Source organism: Schistocerca serialis, chromosome 9, assembly GCF_023864345.2.
Source record: "Schistocerca serialis cubense isolate TAMUIC-IGC-003099 chromosome 9, iqSchSeri2.2, whole genome shotgun sequence".
NCBI classification, from domain to species: Eukaryota; Metazoa; Arthropoda; class Insecta; order Orthoptera; family Acrididae; genus Schistocerca; species Schistocerca serialis.
This window is the reverse complement of record NC_064646.1, coordinates 432936053-432954368: the sequence shown is the minus strand read 5'-3', so window position 1 is coordinate 432954368 and position 18316 is coordinate 432936053. Positions and strand designations below refer to the sequence as shown.

The window sequence follows — 18316 nt, the reverse complement described above, 5'->3', positions numbered from 1 at the left end:
GAACCGGGTCCGTACTGCCATAATATCAGTAACGGAGGACATGCTTGCCCGAGTATGGGAGGAATTTGGGTATCGATGTGATATTGTTAGTGTCGCTGATGGAGGACATGTTGAAACCTGTAATCTAAACTTGAGAGGTTCGTAAATATATGTGTAAAGTTTCTTTTTCGTATGTCTTAAAGTTTAATAAATATATGCATTCCTCTTGATGTTCATGAAAGTATCGTGTAAAAGACTGCAGCAAACCAGTCAAATACCTTTCGAGATTTTTGGTAACAATGTTTAAGAGAGACTTGTCGTTGTTTAGTAGTACAGATACAAATAAATAAAACTACAGGATCGTCACTCACGTTATTACCATAGGTCACATAAAATACCGGTGGGACACATGAAGTACCTCCAGAACTTCATAAGACGAACGTCCGGAAACTGCAATAAATGCAGAAAAATGATAGATATCAGCAGATATATCATCCGTCTAAGCTTCGATTGTAATACCCGCCATTGCGTAGTTGCGCCAAGGGGCAGGCATGTCAGGAGATGTAGACAAATCATATGCTCTGTACTGTCCGATAGCAATAGTTTGCGCCTGCAGTTAGACAACCCAATGGAACAGATTTGCAAAGCGGGCTGCCGTTGCGCCTTCCCGCACAGTTCGTGCCAAAGAACTGCACGCTCGTACTGACGTTTGCCACGTCACAGACGGCGTCCATATTGGGCACCTGTAATGTGACTCTATCCACGTGCGTGCGTGCGTGCGTGTGTGTGTGTGTGTGTGTGTGTGTGTGTGTGTGTGTGTGTGTGTGTTTTCTATACAACTTGTAATTCTCGTGCAATGTCTTCTGACATTCAGGAAATACTTATGAATAACACTGCATGTCGCACGCGACACCGCATTCGAGAACGAATCGTTGCAAAATATTTTTTTACGTACTTTTACTTCCGACAACGACAGTAATTAAAATCACGAGACATTTAATGTCTGTCACTCTGAGAAAAGAAAACTGGCCGGTTCTGCACAAACTTAAGACAGTTCAGTCATCCCGAGAGTTGAGAATCTCGGCAGATTTTTGCCTGCTATCGACACTGATATAGGCAAGATAATTTTAAGTTTAAAGTCGGGTAAGAAATGACGAGATAATTTTTTTTCGTTGATATAATTAAATTAATAATTTTCTGATTTTCCCGCTTTGTTTGCACTGTGCAATCTTGTTCTCGACAAATTTCATGATTCTAGGCCAACGAATTTTAATGAATGAGTTTTAGAGTATTAAAATATTTGACATAAATGGCCGAATCTTCTGATTCTATAGACATCAAATCTTATATTTATTATAATGCCAAGCGACCGTCCACCTTAGTACGTGACACAAATTTAAACTTGATACCTCAACCCGTTCTTGAGAGAAAGGTTTTAACAGTGCGACGGACAGAGAGAAGAACAGACGGAGAACAAAGCGATCTACAAGGGTTAGATTTTTACGAATAGAAGCACGGAACCCTAAAAATTCAGTGGAAGGGTAATGTCATTTGATAAGGATCCCATGCTGATCGAACAACGGTTTGGTTAGGGACCCGCTTTCTGTTTGAAATACACGAGCGCATGTGTGCGTGTGTGTGTGTGTGTGTGTGTGTGTGTGTGTGTGTTTTGAGACTTACGGGCGCTCAACGCCGAGGTTATCAGAGTAAAATATGCGTGTTCCCAATAAAGCTGTCTGTCACCAGCCTCGGCTGGGTTAAGTGGTCTCCCTACCTTGAACTTCTCCGGAGGTGAACTGGTGCCTGGAAATGGTTATCTATATGCGGGGATTGCAATGATATCTCGTGACTTGCCGGTCTTGAGACTGACCCGTTCACTACGCTGAAGCACAGTTGAGATCGTAGGGCTTGGCCAGCACGTTAGAGCCCTGACTTTGCTGCGTTGGCCGTTTCCGGCCGTGATCTCCAGCAGTTTACTCGCTCACATTCCACTCCTTCCGTCCGAACAGTTCTGCCTTGCGCAACAGTCGCACGCGAGATACGAGCGCCACCGGTTTCATATTTCTGCAGGCACGGCATTCCGTGCCATTAAGCCACGAAAACAGGGAGTCGGCCGTCGACTAAACTTCGCCGCCTCTACTGTATCGTGTCTCCCCCCCCCCCCCCCTTTCTCTACCACGTGGAAGGAGACGCGAAGCCCTGGCCGAAGTTTGCAATCGATAGCAGAGCCCAGGCGGGTGATTTTATTTTCTTTTCCTCTACTTGGTCCTGCGCTTGTGTCTTGTGCTTCCCTCCCTCTTGTTGCTCGTTCGACGTCAGGCGGTGGCGGTGGCGGTGGCTTTGGCGGGGATTACAGCACGTGCCACAGGGAAGGGGCTGGGGAACGGCTCCATCGCAGTTACCACGTGCCACTCATGCACGAGGGACGAGGGACGAAGGAAGGCGGCGTCGGCACCGCTGCTGGGCTAACAGCACAGGGCAGCAGCTGACACGTGTTCAACCTTGTACGAGGGCTATCCACAAAGTACATTACGTTTTGGAATTAAAAATAAATAAAGTATTGGAATTTTTTTAAATTATATACAGATGAAAGCCACACTTCAATACTACTTCTCTACATAGTTGCCATTTAAATTAAGGCACTTATCGTAGCGATGGACGAGCTTGGAAATTCCTTCGTCGTAAAATTCGGCCGCCTGCGCCTTCAACCACGTGGTTGCCTCTTCTTGAAGCTGTGCCTCGTCATCAAAACGCTGCATAGCCAACCACTTCTTCATTGCTGGGAATAAGTGGAAGTCGCTCGGTGCCAGGTCGGGACTGTACGGCGGATGAGGAAACAACTCCCACTTAAAAGATTCGAGAACTTCACGAGTGGCATTTGCCGTGTGGGCCCTGGCGTTGTCGTGAATCAGCAAGATCTTTGAGCCCAACTTTCCCCTGCGCTTGTTTTGTATTGCTCTTCTGAGGTTGTGCAGAGTTTGGCAATACCTTTGAGAGTTTATTGTAGTGCCTCTTTCCAGGAAATGCACAAAAATCACACCTTTTCTGTCCCAAAAGACAGTCGCCATCACCTTCCTTGCCGACATTGTCTGCATGCATTTCTTGGGTTTTTGGGGAGAATTTGTGTGCCCCCACTGCAGTGACTGCAATTTTGTCTCGCAGTTCACATGCTTAACCCATGTTTCATCACCAGTAACGATGCGATCGAGTAATGAGTCGCCATCTTTCTCGTAAGCGTCCGAAAACGTTAACGCTGCAGCCATTCGCTGATTTTTGTGAATCTCAGTCAAGATTTTTGGTATCCATCTTGCACAAAACTTGTGGTAACCAGGCTTTTCAGTAATGAATTCGTGCAACAAACTTCGTGAAATTTGTGGAAAACTCATAGCGAGTTCCGTTATTGTGAAATTACGGTTTTCACGGACCGCGGCATCGACTTTTTCGACAAGTTCGGCAGTCACTATGCTGGGTCTTCCACTTCGCTCTTCGTCGTGAACGTTAGTTCGGCCATTTTTAAATTTTATGACCCATTGACGCACTCCACCTTCAGTGATTATGTTGTCCCCATACACTTCACAAAGCTGCCGATAGATTTCTATCGGTGTACAGTTTTTTTGCAGTCAGAAACCTTTTTACAGCACGCACTTCACACTTCGCGGCATTTTCAATTAACGCTGACATTTCAAACTGTCACAGTAACTCAACGGAGTACAGCACGAACCTCTCACTTGCACGGGAGGATGCCGACTGAGCGTCGGAATGCCATGACACCAAGATGGCCGCGCTAGCCCTGCCCCTAACGGACACAAACGAAAACGTAATGTACTTTGTGGATAGCCCTCGTATTTCCTTTGAGAGTGGCAAACGAAGTGCAAAGTACTGACTAAAATTATTTGCGAATGTCGGATTAAATCCGAATACTGCCGTCGCGAGCGCGGGCGTACAGACAGACTGAAATTCGATATAGGATAAAAAAAGCACTCCGTCTTCAGGCCACAGGTGGCCCATCGGGACCATCCGACCGCCGTGTCATCCTCAGCTGAGATGCGGATAAGAGGGGCATGTGGTCAGCACACCGCACTCCCGGTCGTTGTGATGGTTTTCTTTGACTGGAGCCGCTACTATGCGGTCGAGTAGCTTCTCAGTTGGCATCACGAGGCTGAATGAACCCAGAAAAATGTCAACAGCTCATGGCGGCCCGGATGGTCACCTATCCAAGTGCTGGCCACGCCCGGCAGCGCTTAACTTCGGTGATCTGACGGGAACCGGTGTATTCACTGCGGCAAGGCCGTTGCCTCGATATAAGATAATGAACCATTAATGGTAGGACTTAAGGCAGCAACTCATCGTACAACTGACACGGTGAGTGCCGAGAGCCAACTAATACAGAAAACACTTCCCCCCCCCCCCCCCAATCCCCCAATATATACAAACAGTTACATATCCCCAGTAGAGTTTCAGTGCCGGTACAATCTAGTCTAGTGAGCTAAGAACGTAGGTGTGTTTCTTTGTGTGCGTTTTCTGCGTTAGTTATCATGGACCTCTCGAAGCTTCGATTACACCGTGAGTTATTACTTTTACTCCTTCCATTACTTATAGTCTACCGAGGGAGGTGCGCGGGAACAAAGACCATTAGTAAGCCACGCATGCTTCCAAACTTTTGTGACTGGTCTTTTTACGAGGTGTAGGCCTATATGGCTGGTGAACCACAACATTATAAACAGTGCCCACCGCGAGACTGAGTCACGTAAGTTGGCACTGTGAGCACGTCACGTACTAACAAACGTATATAAGCGGAGTAAAGACGACTGGGGTATCATTACAGTGACGACACGACATGTAATTGGGGAAACCAACTGACACAAGCGTCTTTGACAAAGTGCAGATAGTTAAGGCCCAAAACCTAGGAACGAATACCTCCCATACGGCGAAGATGGTCGGCAGTTCGCGCGCGAGTAGCTATGGACAGTGATTGAACGGCGATTAAGTCACGAGCCTCGTCAGGTGTTGGACATTAATGCTTCACCACAGAACGTGGAGATCGTACTTGCCCGCTCTTTGAAGTATGACAGGCGGCGACTTGTGTTAGATCTGACAACAGAGAACAATGTTGGTGCAAGCACAAGTTTTTTTGGAGCACACCGTTCACCGAAGATTGTTGCATACCGGGTTCCGTAGCAGAATACGCCAACGTGTTGCCCCGTTGACCCAACGACATCGCCATTTACGATTGCAGTGGGGACGGAATCACAGAGAAGGGTCGTAGATTAATGATAGGTGGCGCCTAGTCGGATGAATCACGTTTGTTGTTACGGCAGGTCCGAAGTCATTATCAGATACAGCGTCAGCCAGGCGAACATCGCTCGAAGCATCCACTGCATCACGCCTGCACATTTTTATGGACATGCTAATTACATATACCAAAATTTTTTATACTGGTACCCAAAAATTGCTTGGTGGGATTGTAAAATACGCTTTCTGCAGATCAACAAACGTAAAGCGAACCGTCATTCGCCATTCTAACTTCTATCTTCCTTTCCAAATCTTCTAATGTTGTTTTACATCAGGATAATACACTCCTGGAAATTGAAATAAGAACACCGTGAATTCATTGTCCCAGGAAGGGGAAACTTTATTGACACATTCCTGGGGTCAGATACATCACATGATCACTCTGACAGAACCACAGGCACATAGACACAGGCAACAGAGCATGCACAATGTCGGCACTAGTACAGTGTATATCCACCTTTCGCAGCAATGCAGGCTGCTATTCTCCCATGGAGACGATCGTAGAGATGCTGGATGTAGTCCTGTGGAACAGCTTGCCATGCCATTTCCACCTGGCGCCTCAGTTGGACCAGCGTTCGTGCTGGACGTGCAGACCGCGTGAGACGACGCTTCATCCAGTCCCAAACATGCTCAATGGGGGACAGATCCGGAGATCTTGCTGGCCAGGGTAGTTGACTTACACCTTCTAGAGCACGTTGGGTGGCACGGGATACATGCGGACGTGCATTGTCCTGTTGGAACAGCAAGTTCTCTTGCCGGTCTAGGAATGGTAGAACGATGGGTTCGATGACGGTTTGGATGTACCGTGCACTATTCAGTGTCCCCTCGACGATCGCCAGTGGTGTACGGCCAGTGTAGGAGATCGCTCCCCACACCATGATGCCGGGTGTTGGCCCTGTGTGCCTCGGTCGTATGCAGTCCTGATTGTGGCGCTCACCTGCACGGCGCCAAACACGCATACGACCATCATTGGCACCAAGGCAGAAGCGATTGTCATCGCTGAAGACGACACGTCTCCATTCGTCCCTCCATTCACGCCTGTCGCGACACCACTGGAGGCGGGCTGCACGATGTTGGGGCGTGAGCGGAAGACGGCCTAACGGTGTGCGGGACCGTAGCCCAGCTTCATGGAGACGGTTGCGAATGGTCCTCGCCGATACCCCAGGAGCAACAGTGTCCCTAATTTGCTGGGAAGTGGCGGTGCGGTCCCCTACGGCACTGCGTAGGATCCTACGGTCTTCGCGTGCATCCGTGCGTCGCTGCGGTCCGGTCCCTGGTCGACGGGCACGTGCACCTTCCGCCGACCACTGGCGACAACATCGATGTACTGTGGAGACCTCACGCCCCACGTGTTGAGCAATTCGGCGGTACGTCCACCCGGCCTCCCGCATGCCCACTATACGCCCTCGCTCAAAGTCCGTCAACTGCACATACGGTTCACGTCCACGCTGTCGCGGCATGCTACCAGTGTTAAAGACTGCGATGGAGCTCCGTATGCCACGGCAAACTGGCTGACACTGACGGCGGCGGTGCACAAATGCTGCGCAGCTAGCGCCATTCGACGGCCAACACCGCGGTTCCTGGTGTGTCCGCTGTGCCGTGCGTGTGATCATTGCTTGTACAGCCCTCTCGCAGTGTCCGGAGCAAGTATGGTGGGTCTGACACACCGGTGTCAATGTGATCTTTTTTCCATTTCCAGGAGTGTATGATTATTATTATTATTATTATTATTATTGGTTCAGTCTGGTTAAAGGGAAAAGAAAGAAAAGAGAACATACGTGTTTCTAATATGTCCTGTCTCTGGCCATCTCCCTCTATCACCTTCTCCTTTCCCATTCTCTCTGTCATCTCCCCCTTTCTACGTCTCTCTGATCATCGCATCCTTTCCGCTTTCTATGTTCATGTCCTCCAACCTCACTGTTCATCTCGTCTTTCCCTAGCTCTCTGGCTTGAGCGTCGCTTATTGTTGTCTGTAGTAGTACTCTAAACATAAGACCAGAAACCATAAATACACTTTGGCCGGCCGGAGTGGCCGAGCGGTTCTAGGCGCTACAGTCTGGAGTCGCGCGACCATTGCGGTCGCAGGTTCGAGTCCTGCCTCCGGCATGGACGTGTGTGATGTCCTTAGGTTAGTTAGGTTTAAGTAGTTCTAAGTTCTAGGGGACTGATGACCTCAGAAGTTAAGTCCCATAGTGCTCAGAGCCATTTGAACCATTTTTCAACCATAAATACAATTTCCCTTTTGTTAACATTATACATAGTCCCTCCAAATGTTCATCAGACTACTGTGTAAAAATTTGAAGTAAATCAGCCAAGAACTTATTGAGATTTTTGATTATAACGTTTCGCCGTTACATATCACATATTTATTTACATATTATATATATTAAAATGGGTATATCAAACACGTGCGTATTCGAATGCAGAAATTACAGTAACGAATAACGGGAAGACGACTTGGAACGATCATATAGATAATGATGTGGGGAAGACAATCGAAAGACTACGTTTAACTGGTAGAAAAATTAGACAATGCAACAGGTCTACTAAAGAGATGCCTACACAACGCTTGTCCGTCGTCTGCTGGAGTACTGTTTCGCTATATGGGACTGCCACCACACAAGATAGACGGAGGCCATCAGAAATGTTCAAAGAAGGTCAGCTCGATTTGTATTATAGCAAAATAGAGGACAGAGTGTCACATTTATGATACGCGAATTTGGATGACAAACATTAACATCCATTGCGTCCGTATCTTTTCACGAAATTTCAGTCCCGAACTCTCACCTCTGAAAGAGGAAGTGTTTTGCTGTCGCCACTTTACTTATGGAGAAGCGATCATCATAATGAAATAACAAAAATTAGAGCTCGTACAGAAAGATATAAGTGTTCATTTTTACCACGCGATCTTAGAGACTGTAACGGAAACAAAACAGTCTAATGGTGTTCAAAGAACCTTTTGCCAGATACTTAAGTGTGAATTGGAGATGAGTCATGTAGACGTACATACAAGGTTGAATAAAAATTTCAAAGCAATCGGTGAAGAAGATTTATATTTTTGTTTATACAGTTGTAAAAGTTTGCTTGTGCAAAAGACACTGAAGAGTCGAACAAACTAATACATCTGCTAATATCGCGTAGGAACCCCGCGAGTACGCAGAAGTGCCGCAGCACGACGTGACATGGACTCGAGTAACGTCTGAAATAGTGCTGGCGGGAACTGACGCCATGAATCCTGCCGGGCTGTCCATAAATCGGCAAGTGTACGAGAGGATGGAGATCTCTTCTGAACAGCATGTTGCAAGGCATCCCAGATATGCTCAATAATGTTAATTTTTTGGGAGTTTGGTGGTCAGCGGAAGTGTTTAAACTCAGAAGTGTGTTCCTGGAGCCACTCTGTAGGAATTCCAGACGTCTGGGGTGTCGCATTGTCCTGGTGGAATCGCCGAAGTCCGTCGGAAAGCACCATGGACATGAATGGATGCAGGTAATCGGACACGATGCTTACGTACCTGTCACCTATCAGAGTCATATCTTGCTGTATCAGGGGCCCCATATAACTTCAACTGCAACTGCACACGCCCCACGCCATTTCAGAGCCAGCTTGAACTGTCCCCTGCTGACATGCAGTGTCCATGAATACATGAGGTTGTCTTCATACCCGTACACGTCCATTCGCTCGGTACAATTTGAAACGAGACTCGTCCGACCAGGCAACATTAGTCCAATGTCGGCGTTCACGGGCCAAGACGCGGCGTAAAGCTTTGTGTCGTGCACTCATCAAGGGTATACGAGAGGGCCTTTGGCTCCGAAAGTCCATGTCCATGATGTTTCTTTGAATGGCTCACACGCTGACACTTGTTGATGGTCCAGCACTGAAGTCTGCATTCTCTTCAGCCGTCGTTGGACTGGTTCTTGCAGGATCTTTTTCCGGTCGCAGCAATGTCGGAGATTTGATGTTTTACGGATTCCTAACATTCAAGGGACACTCGTGGAAACGCCGTATGGGAAAATCCCCACTTCATCGCTACCTCGGAGATGCCGTTTCCCACCGCTCGTGCGCCGACTATAACACCACGTATTGATAACTTGCCATTGTAGCAGCAGTAGCCGATCTAACAATGGCACCAGAGACTTGGCGAATGTTGTGCCAAAACTTCGAAGGAATAGGTGAAGAATTTTCGGAGATTTAAAGTTATGAAAAAACGAACATTTACATTTCTATTTTTGTAGATTAATATATCTTCTTCGAATTAGTTAACCCATTGTCCTGGTTCCCTCAAAATGCGGGACACACCACTCACGTCAAATATTAAACGTTTATTAGTACAGCAGGCGAACGCCGGAATTGGCGTTCGGAAGAAAACTGACGTAAAGGGCGCTTCGAAAATACGATGCCTCCTCGCGGAATGACTACAATACGCTCTTGTAATAGTATTTCCGCAATACCCTACTATTCCCGCACGTAGCCGTGTCGTGTGGTGATTTCAGCTACGAGTCCACGCTAAATCGTTCAGGGACGTCGCAAAGGCCGCAGAGCACAGTGTTTTGTAGGCCGGGGAGGGGGCAGTCGCCGTGTGGAGTGGGTAAAGGTCAGAGCACACGACTGTCGCGTCGCAGACTGCCGGCGATCGATATCTGTCGCGTGCTCACACGGCCACGAAGGCGCGCACGCCGGCCATTCTCCTCGCTTCTTGCTACGCTCTCTGGGGCACGCCGCGCTGGCCTTTGCGAGTCTTCCCGGCGGGCCACTAATAGGATCTGCCAATCCCCTGCCGCCGTTTCTGCCAGACCTAACCCCGCGCCTCGACGCACACCATCGTACTTCATACCGCAACTTCTAAAACCGCTGTTAACACTATACCGTGCGACGACATCACAGTGGTGTCGTGTGCGATATAGCGGTCAACGGCCAGCGATACCATAGTGGTGTCGTGTGCATAGTATCGCTCAGAGGCCGGCGACAACACTTTAGTATCTCTTGCATTCTGTTGGTGTTTTGTTTAGGTAACAGTAAGTTACACACGACAACAAGTTTTTTTGTTTTTACAAGTACTTGTGCACTTCCATCATGGCGGACGAAAGAGACAATAGGATTACTTACGATGAATGCGCGGTCTTGTCTGACGCTCCGGACGACTTGGCCGATTGGGAAGAAGACATCGGATATCAAAAAAATGAAAGTGAAGCGGAATCGTAGGAGGATAGTGAAATACGTCCAAGAATAATTCGGCGAACGCTATGGTTGCCAACTGATTCGGCGGAATCAGACGAAGAAGGGAGTGATTTGCCGAGGATCAATAATAAATTTGAAGGATCCCCGGGTCCAAACATATTTCCCAGAGATACACAGAGCGTCGAGGATATCGTACAATTATATATTGGGAGCGATCTATTTGAATATATTAGCAACGAAACCAACAAGTGCTACAGTCAAAATTGCAATAGAAGGAAACTGGATTAACAAAATACTAAATTTGTCGACGTTACGGGACCCGAACTTAGAAAATGGTTGTTATCCTTATGGGAACTGTAAAAAAAGCAAGGAGCGATGATTATTGCTCAACGAATCCGTTGACAGACACACCGATATTTCGCAAAACGATGTCTCGCAACCGAGTCAGACAAATACTATCATTTTTACATTTTTCCGACAGCAACAATAAACCGGATAACGCCGACCGGCTTCTCAAAGTGCAATTCGTAATTGATTATTTTTCCAAAAAGTTTAAAGAAACGTTTAATCTAAGTGAAAACAACTGATGAAGGAATGATACCGTGGCGTGGACGATTAAATTTTAAAGTATACAATCCGTCGAAAATTACAAAATACGGCATACTCATTCGGATGCTGTGTGATTAGATTACAGCATACATTTCCTCATTCAAGATATATGCCGACACTGGACAGCCTTTAGCAAAAACAGCGATGGAACTATTCACACCTTCTGATGGAAAGTGGCATCACCTCTGCATGAATAATTATTATAACAGTGTAGAACTTTCAGAGAGGTTGCTTGAAAAGAAAATTCGCGTTTGTGGAACGATACGCCAAAACCGAGGATTTCCGGAAAATTAAAGCTCGCAAAAGTCAATGTGTTTGAAGCTTGTCATCAACGGAAAGGTGACAAGCGGCCGACGACAAGCCAAGTAATTCGAATTAGCGCTGCCGGCGCCAAGCGAGTAAATTTGTACGAGACGTGCGCACGGCAAAGTGTTAACAATATTGCCGGGCAGAAGAAGATAACAACTTGCAGAACAGACATCACGCTTTCATATAAATGATTCACGTCGGTAGGCAATGAATTCACAACCTGCACTGGCGATGCACATTTACTTCCGACCTCCAGCGGGAATCTAAAATTAGCGAGCCTGGAGGACATGGATGGGTACTAGGGATACCTGGCGCAAGGCGCCGTGGTTAACGCAAATGCCTAATAAGCACGAGACACCGGCTTCGAATCCCGGTCGGGCACACATTTTCAATCGTCGTCACTGATACCGCGTAAAGTCCCAGTGTAGCGAATATTATTAGTTCTTTCGCTTCCTTTTCTTCTCCCCCTCCACATTCAATTTACATAATATTTAAACAATACCAGCGAATTGTTCATCGAACTTCCGGCTCCAGATTTCGGTCCTGTCCCTGAATCTTCTTCGTATCATCCTTCTTTCTGCGAGGACTCTCATGAAACAGCCACTAGAAGAACTACGGTACAACTGGAAGAGAAATGAAGGAAGGCAAAACATAGATTTTTTACTGCAGCATGTAGCTTGTGAACAAATGGGAAACAAACTATACCCTATAGGATGGTGAAAGAAATTAATAAAGATGAAAGAGATATGGTTCAAATTAACCCCATTTCAGAAACTGAATGCTTCGATTTATTTCCAAAAATGTATGGACAGGTAATGAGGAAAATTTGAAACTGCAGTTAGCGACGAGCACGTTCATCTTGTATCAATGGCAGAACTGAAGGTTGTGTTAAAACATCTAAAAACAGAATCGCTCCAGGGGAAGACAACCTGAGTGTGGAATTACGTAAACTGTGGAATTATTTAAACGTGCTTCGGAATCATTACTAACGAAACTATTGAGTTTTGTAAATACTTGTTGGAAATACAGCAATATAACAGAGGACAAGCAAACAGCAGTTGTTATCCCATTATTTAAGAAGGGGGATCGCAGGAAATGTGGCAACCATCGAGGTGTTAAGTCTTCTGAACTCTGGATACAAGATATATGCAAAACTAATAACAAACAGACTACAGATATTTCGGAAACATTTATTACAGAACAACAGAATGGGTTTCAGATGGGAAGGTCTTGTTTACACAGAGTTTCTCCAGTATGTCAAATCACTAAAAAACATATTGAATACGATCAGCCCACATACATAAGCTTTATTCACTATTGGAAAGCTTTTGATAAAGTTAACAGAGTTAAATTATGGGAAATTTATGGAAAGAATAGTGTACCCCAGAATCTAATAAGTGTAATTCAGACTTTGCATAGACACAACAAAAGCGGAGACAGAAAAAGAAGTCCGTTTGCGAGAAACATCTGTCAAGGAGTGAGACAAGCGTATCCTTCATCATCCACATTATTTAATATACACATAGACGACGTCATAAAGACATACCAGAACAAAATAGTGCACCATCATAAGCTTAATAATAAAGTTGTGAATACACTCCTGTTTGCAAATGACGAAATAATCTTAGCGGACTCAGAAGATAGAGAGAGGAAATTGTTCTTGAACAAGGTGGCAAATGATTATAATACGACAATATCGAAAAGTGAAATTAAGATAATGCCATTCCATGGCAAGGAGCATTTAAGAGAAAAAATAATAATTGATGATCAACCGCTAAAACTCGTAAACAACTTTAAATACCTGTGATATGAGGTCCCACATATCACTCACAACGACAAGAACACAAACTGCAAAAATTCCTGCAGCTTGTACGTGCTATAAATCGCACTGTCATAAAAAAATTACAAAGAGACGGTACTAAATTTTTGTAGTGTGATGGCAGTGCCAGATCTAATGTATGGGTCAGAGACTTGGACTCTGACAGTCAAGGAAGGAGGGTTAAGGTAGCAGAGATGAGACTCCTAAGACCTCTAGCTGGCTACAAACGCACAAATCGGATAAAAAATAGAGCATGAAGCGGTGTGAAAAGCATGCTTCAGAAAATAGAGGAGTATAGAAAGAAATGTCATGAATATATTCAAAGGATACCAGGAGAACGAATACAAAAATGTTCGAATTTGTGCGAAATCTTACGGGACTTAACTGCTACGATCATCAGACCCTAAGCTTACACACTACTTAACCTAAATTATCCTAAGGACAAACACACACACCCATGCCCGAGGGAGCACTCGAACCTCCGCTGGGATCAGCCGCACAGTAGAACGAATACCTACAATAGCACGTAAACGCAATAATATGCAAAGTAAAAGAAATGTTAGGCGTCCTAAGAAGAGATGGAAAGATCAGTTGCAATCTGCTTAAAATTGAAACAGCCTAAACCAAAACTGGAAATGAAGATGATAATGACAAAATTAATGTCAGAGGTGAAAGAAGCACTAGGTGACAGTAAAAATGCTACAACCTACAGGGGATAGAATCACAGACCTTGGATTTAGAGCGTAGCATTTACCCACTAGTCCACTCATTCACACATACCTGACATGTATCTCCCCTCATTTCTATTTTCTTAGCGAATGTCGTCTATGGCGTTGCGTAATGCGCAGCACGGCACCATCTCTCCTTGAATAATGTTATAACATGTTACGTTAATCTGATCGCCCATCCTCCGCCTCCGCGCTCTGCTAGTGACGCCAGAGGCGTACAGCAACAGCGTTACAGGCGATATTAAAAAGTACAGCGCACGAACAACTGCTTGTGATTGCAGCCGCTGAAATTGGTTTTGTCACGCGCACTGCATCGGATGTCAACTCAGCTAATTCCAGGACAAATTAATCGGCATGTACTCAGCTGCGCCGCTTCATTTGTCAGCGGAAATAAACAAATAAAACCTGACAGCGCGCGTCACTCGCAAATCGACTCTCCAGGCTCAGTTCATGTGAGTGAGATGGGAGTCTGCATATCATGTAGGAATGCGCTATAGATCACGGCACCTGGTCGTAGCTCAGAATATCGTATCAGTTATAAGTTTACTTTTTGGAGGAAATGAATGTTTACAATTTTGCAGGGCACTTTAACCTGTGCGGTACGCCGGCACACTCTGACAGTAAGTTTGCGCCAGGGCTAGTCTTTCTTCTGTGTCGTGTCGTCACTGTAATGATACCCCAGTCGTCTGTACTCCGCTTATATACGTTTGTTAGTACGTGACGTGCTCACAGTGCCAACTTACGGGACTCAGTCTCGCGGTGGGCACTGATTATAATGTTGTGGTTCACCAGCCATATAGGCCACACCTCCCGAACAGGCCATGAAGGCCCAAAGGTACCGACCGGCCACCGTGTCATCCTCAGGGCACAGGCGTCACTGGATGCGGATATGGAGGGGCATGTGGTCAGCACACAGTGCATGGGGGCTTAATTATATAAATATGAAATGCAAATAATTTTAATTTTTAGTAGTTGTCTGTCCGATTACGAAGTGTCGTAAACGGTTGGCCCTGACTAATTTTAGTACGCAATCTGACTGCATAGAATAACAACAAAGAATGAAAGAAAATTTCCATTAACACAATTAATTAATTAAGTCCCCAGCAACTATAAAACGTACGAAACCAAAGCACAAGTGTAACTGTTCTGTGTGTGGAAGTATGATTCAGCGTACACATCTGGCACGGTTCTTCTTCAATAAGACAAGAAATTTTAAATACCATTTATACTGAAGTAATTAAAAAAATAGAAATACTATAATTGCGCAAGAAAACCAGAATTACACTCTAATACAAGAACACGAGCCAGATGCTTTGTTGACTGAACCTGAAATGACGCATTATTTAAGACACTGAAATAATGAAAAAACAGGGAATATTTTACCTTCATATATATTGACGAAAAGCACTCTGATCATTACAATATTTCCATTCGAACAACATCTGCTGTCTACCCATCAAACAACTGCATAAAACATGGAACAATCACTCCTTACTACAACATCTCAACACCGACTCACTACCACCTCTCAACAAGCACTCTCCACCACGACTTCTCGACAAGAACTTTTCACTACGCCATCTCAGCAAGCACTGACTACTACGAGTTCTCGACAAGCACTGCCAGTGGAGGCGGCGGAATGAAACTCTTTGGCGCAATCTCTGGCGCTGTGGCTCAGTGTAGCCACCTTTCAACAGCTCTCCCGGTTGTATGTCAGTTTCCGAGACCAGAGCCGCTACTTCTCAATCAAGAAGCTCCTCAGTTTGCCACACAAGAGCTGAGCGCACCCCGTTAATGAAAAGCGCTCGGCAGACCGGATGGTCACCCATCCCAGCCCGACAGCGCCTAACTTCGGTGATCTGACGGGAAACGGTGTTACCACTGCGGCAAGGCCGTTGACTTCTGCTGCAGTCGCACCATGTAATTCACATTCGACAGACTAAAGAAGAAGTCTACCGTGACCACATTTTAATACAACATAATCTGCCACATTCTTGACACAGTGTGCCCAGCGAAGAAGTCCCTGATATCAAACATCTCGAGAACTAAGATCGTTAGTGCGACAAACGGTACGTTTATTGTGAAAGTTTTAATAATATAATGCTGAAGTTATGCAGAGGTTTCGAAGAGGTTCGAAAAGCTGTTACCAAATGGCGCTGTAAGACGCAGTGGCTATAGTGTGCCGCAAAATGGTTCAAATGGCTCTGAGCACTATGCGACTTAACTTCCGAGGTCATCAGTCGCCTAGAACTTAGAACTACTTAAACCTAACTAACCAAAGGACATCACACACATCCATATCCGAGGCAGGATTCGAACCTGCGACCGTAGCGGCCGCTCAGCTCCAGACTGTAGCGCCTACAACCGCACGGCCACTACGGCCGATAGTGTGCCGCAACTCAAGAGCGGTGAGTTCCACCGTTGAAACGTGAGGAGGAGGTTAGAATACCGCAGGAAGCGGTTGAAATCACGTATTATCCATTCAAAAACGTGTTTTTTTATACTAGAGTACGACAGATTAAAACAGAGACCTATGGCAACAAGACGCAGTTCTCAAACACGATTGAATGTTCGAAAGGAGTCCGATGGGAAAACCAATGGCAAGTTCTCCGCCAAACTCCAACGGACAGGCAGCGTCGCTGGCGATCTAGAGGGGAATGTTGGCCACAGGTAAACTGTAACTTCTCTTGAAAACGTTGCGACGGTTTCTGGAACTATCTTAGGAGATTCGTCCGAAGAATTGCAGCAGAGAATGGTTTGAAGCGTGCCAGCACGCAGAAAATACTGGGCCACAGCGTACTACACCTGTACGTTCTGTGTAACAGAGGGCTGACTTTGCGAACCAGAGTCTCACAATGACTGATAATGAAGTATCTGATGTTGGTTATATCTGGTTCACACACGAAGTACACTTCCACCTAAATGGAGACGGGAATAAACAAAACTGGCGATTTTGGGGTACTGAAAACCACTATCTTTGTGAGGCGATACTGCTGTATTCTACCAAGCTTGAGTCGGCGATCTGTGTTGTATCTGAATCAAAAATGGTTCAAATGGCTCTGAGCACTATGCGACTCAACTTCTGAGGTCATCAGTCGCCTAGAACTTAGAACTAATTAAACCTAACTAACCTAAGGACATCACACACATCCATGCCCGAGGCAGGATTCGAACCTGCGACCGTAGCGGTCACCCGGTTCCAGACTGAAGCGCCTTTAACCGCACGGCCACACCGGCCGGCCTGTTTCTGAATCCACTTCCGTTGATACACTACGCAGTATTTTACGGCAAATTTCATTGTTCCCTTGCGTCACTTCCGTACTGTGAGTGATGGGCATATCAGAGAGATTGGGATGTGGTTGCAAAGACTGCCTGCAGAGGGCGAATTTAATTATGCACTATGACACAGTACGAGCTGCACGGCATACAGTGCCACCTGTTAGGACCTTTTCGAACTATTTGGAACCTTTCGTATAACTTATGTACCAATTTCTTAAACTTTTCATAATAATTACACCTTTTGTTGCACTCGTCTGCGCTCTTAGTTATCGAGATATTTAATTCTGCAAGCAACGACTCATTCGCTGGGTCCCCTGTACGTTCCGTAAGGTGCTATTCGCATTCGTAATCGCTGAACCGAGTTTCTGATATTTTATCTGAACATTTATGTAACAATGAGAAGCCAGAGGAAAGCGATGGTTGGGTTGGGTTGTTTGGGGGAGAAGACCAGGCAGCGAGGTCATCGGTCTCATCAGATTAGCGAAGGACGGGGAAGGAAGTCGGCCGTGCCCTTTCAAAGGAACTATCCCGGCATTTGCCTGGAGCGATTTAGGAATCACGAAAAACCTAAATCAGGATGGCCGGACGCGGGATTGAAACGTCGTCCTCCCGAATGCGAGTCCAGTGTGCTAGACACTGCGCCACCTCGCTCGGTGAGGAAGGCGAGGTACGAACTGTCGTCACATCTCGCTTACTTCTAAACAGGTCGTACAGTTCCTTTATAAAATGTACATTAAATCACCGTAGTGTAACAAACGTTGCAATGTAAATCTGTGAATACACTCTAAGCGAAAGAAACAACGCGCCACGAAAGAGTTACCCGAACGGAACGGAAGTCGGTGGATGTGATATACATGTACAGACGAACAGATGATTATAATTTCAAAAAAAATTGGGTGATGTATTCAAGAGAAGCTTCTTCACCAACTGAGCAAGTCGATAACGCGTTGGTCCACCTCTGACCTATATGCAATCGTTTATTCGGCTTGCCATTGACTGATAGAGTTGTTGGATGTCCTTCTGAAGAAATCACATCAAAATCTGTGCAACTGGCTGTTTAGATCGTCAAAATACCGAGCCGGTTGGAGAGCCTAGCCCAGAATGTTCCAAATATTCTCAACTGGA

At 45.8% G+C, this 18316-nt stretch overlaps 1 protein-coding gene and 1 pseudogene across 1 annotated transcript in view; both read right to left on the bottom strand.

The window, feature by feature from the left end:
- The window catches only part of LOC126419684 (unconventional myosin-XVIIIa), a 1310501-nt gene that overhangs the window by 513594 nt on the left and 778591 nt on the right, over window positions 1-18316 (bottom strand). The gene's annotated exons all lie outside the window — the stretch shown is intronic.
- On the bottom strand, window positions 4158-4275 carry LOC126419979 (5S ribosomal RNA; annotated as a pseudogene).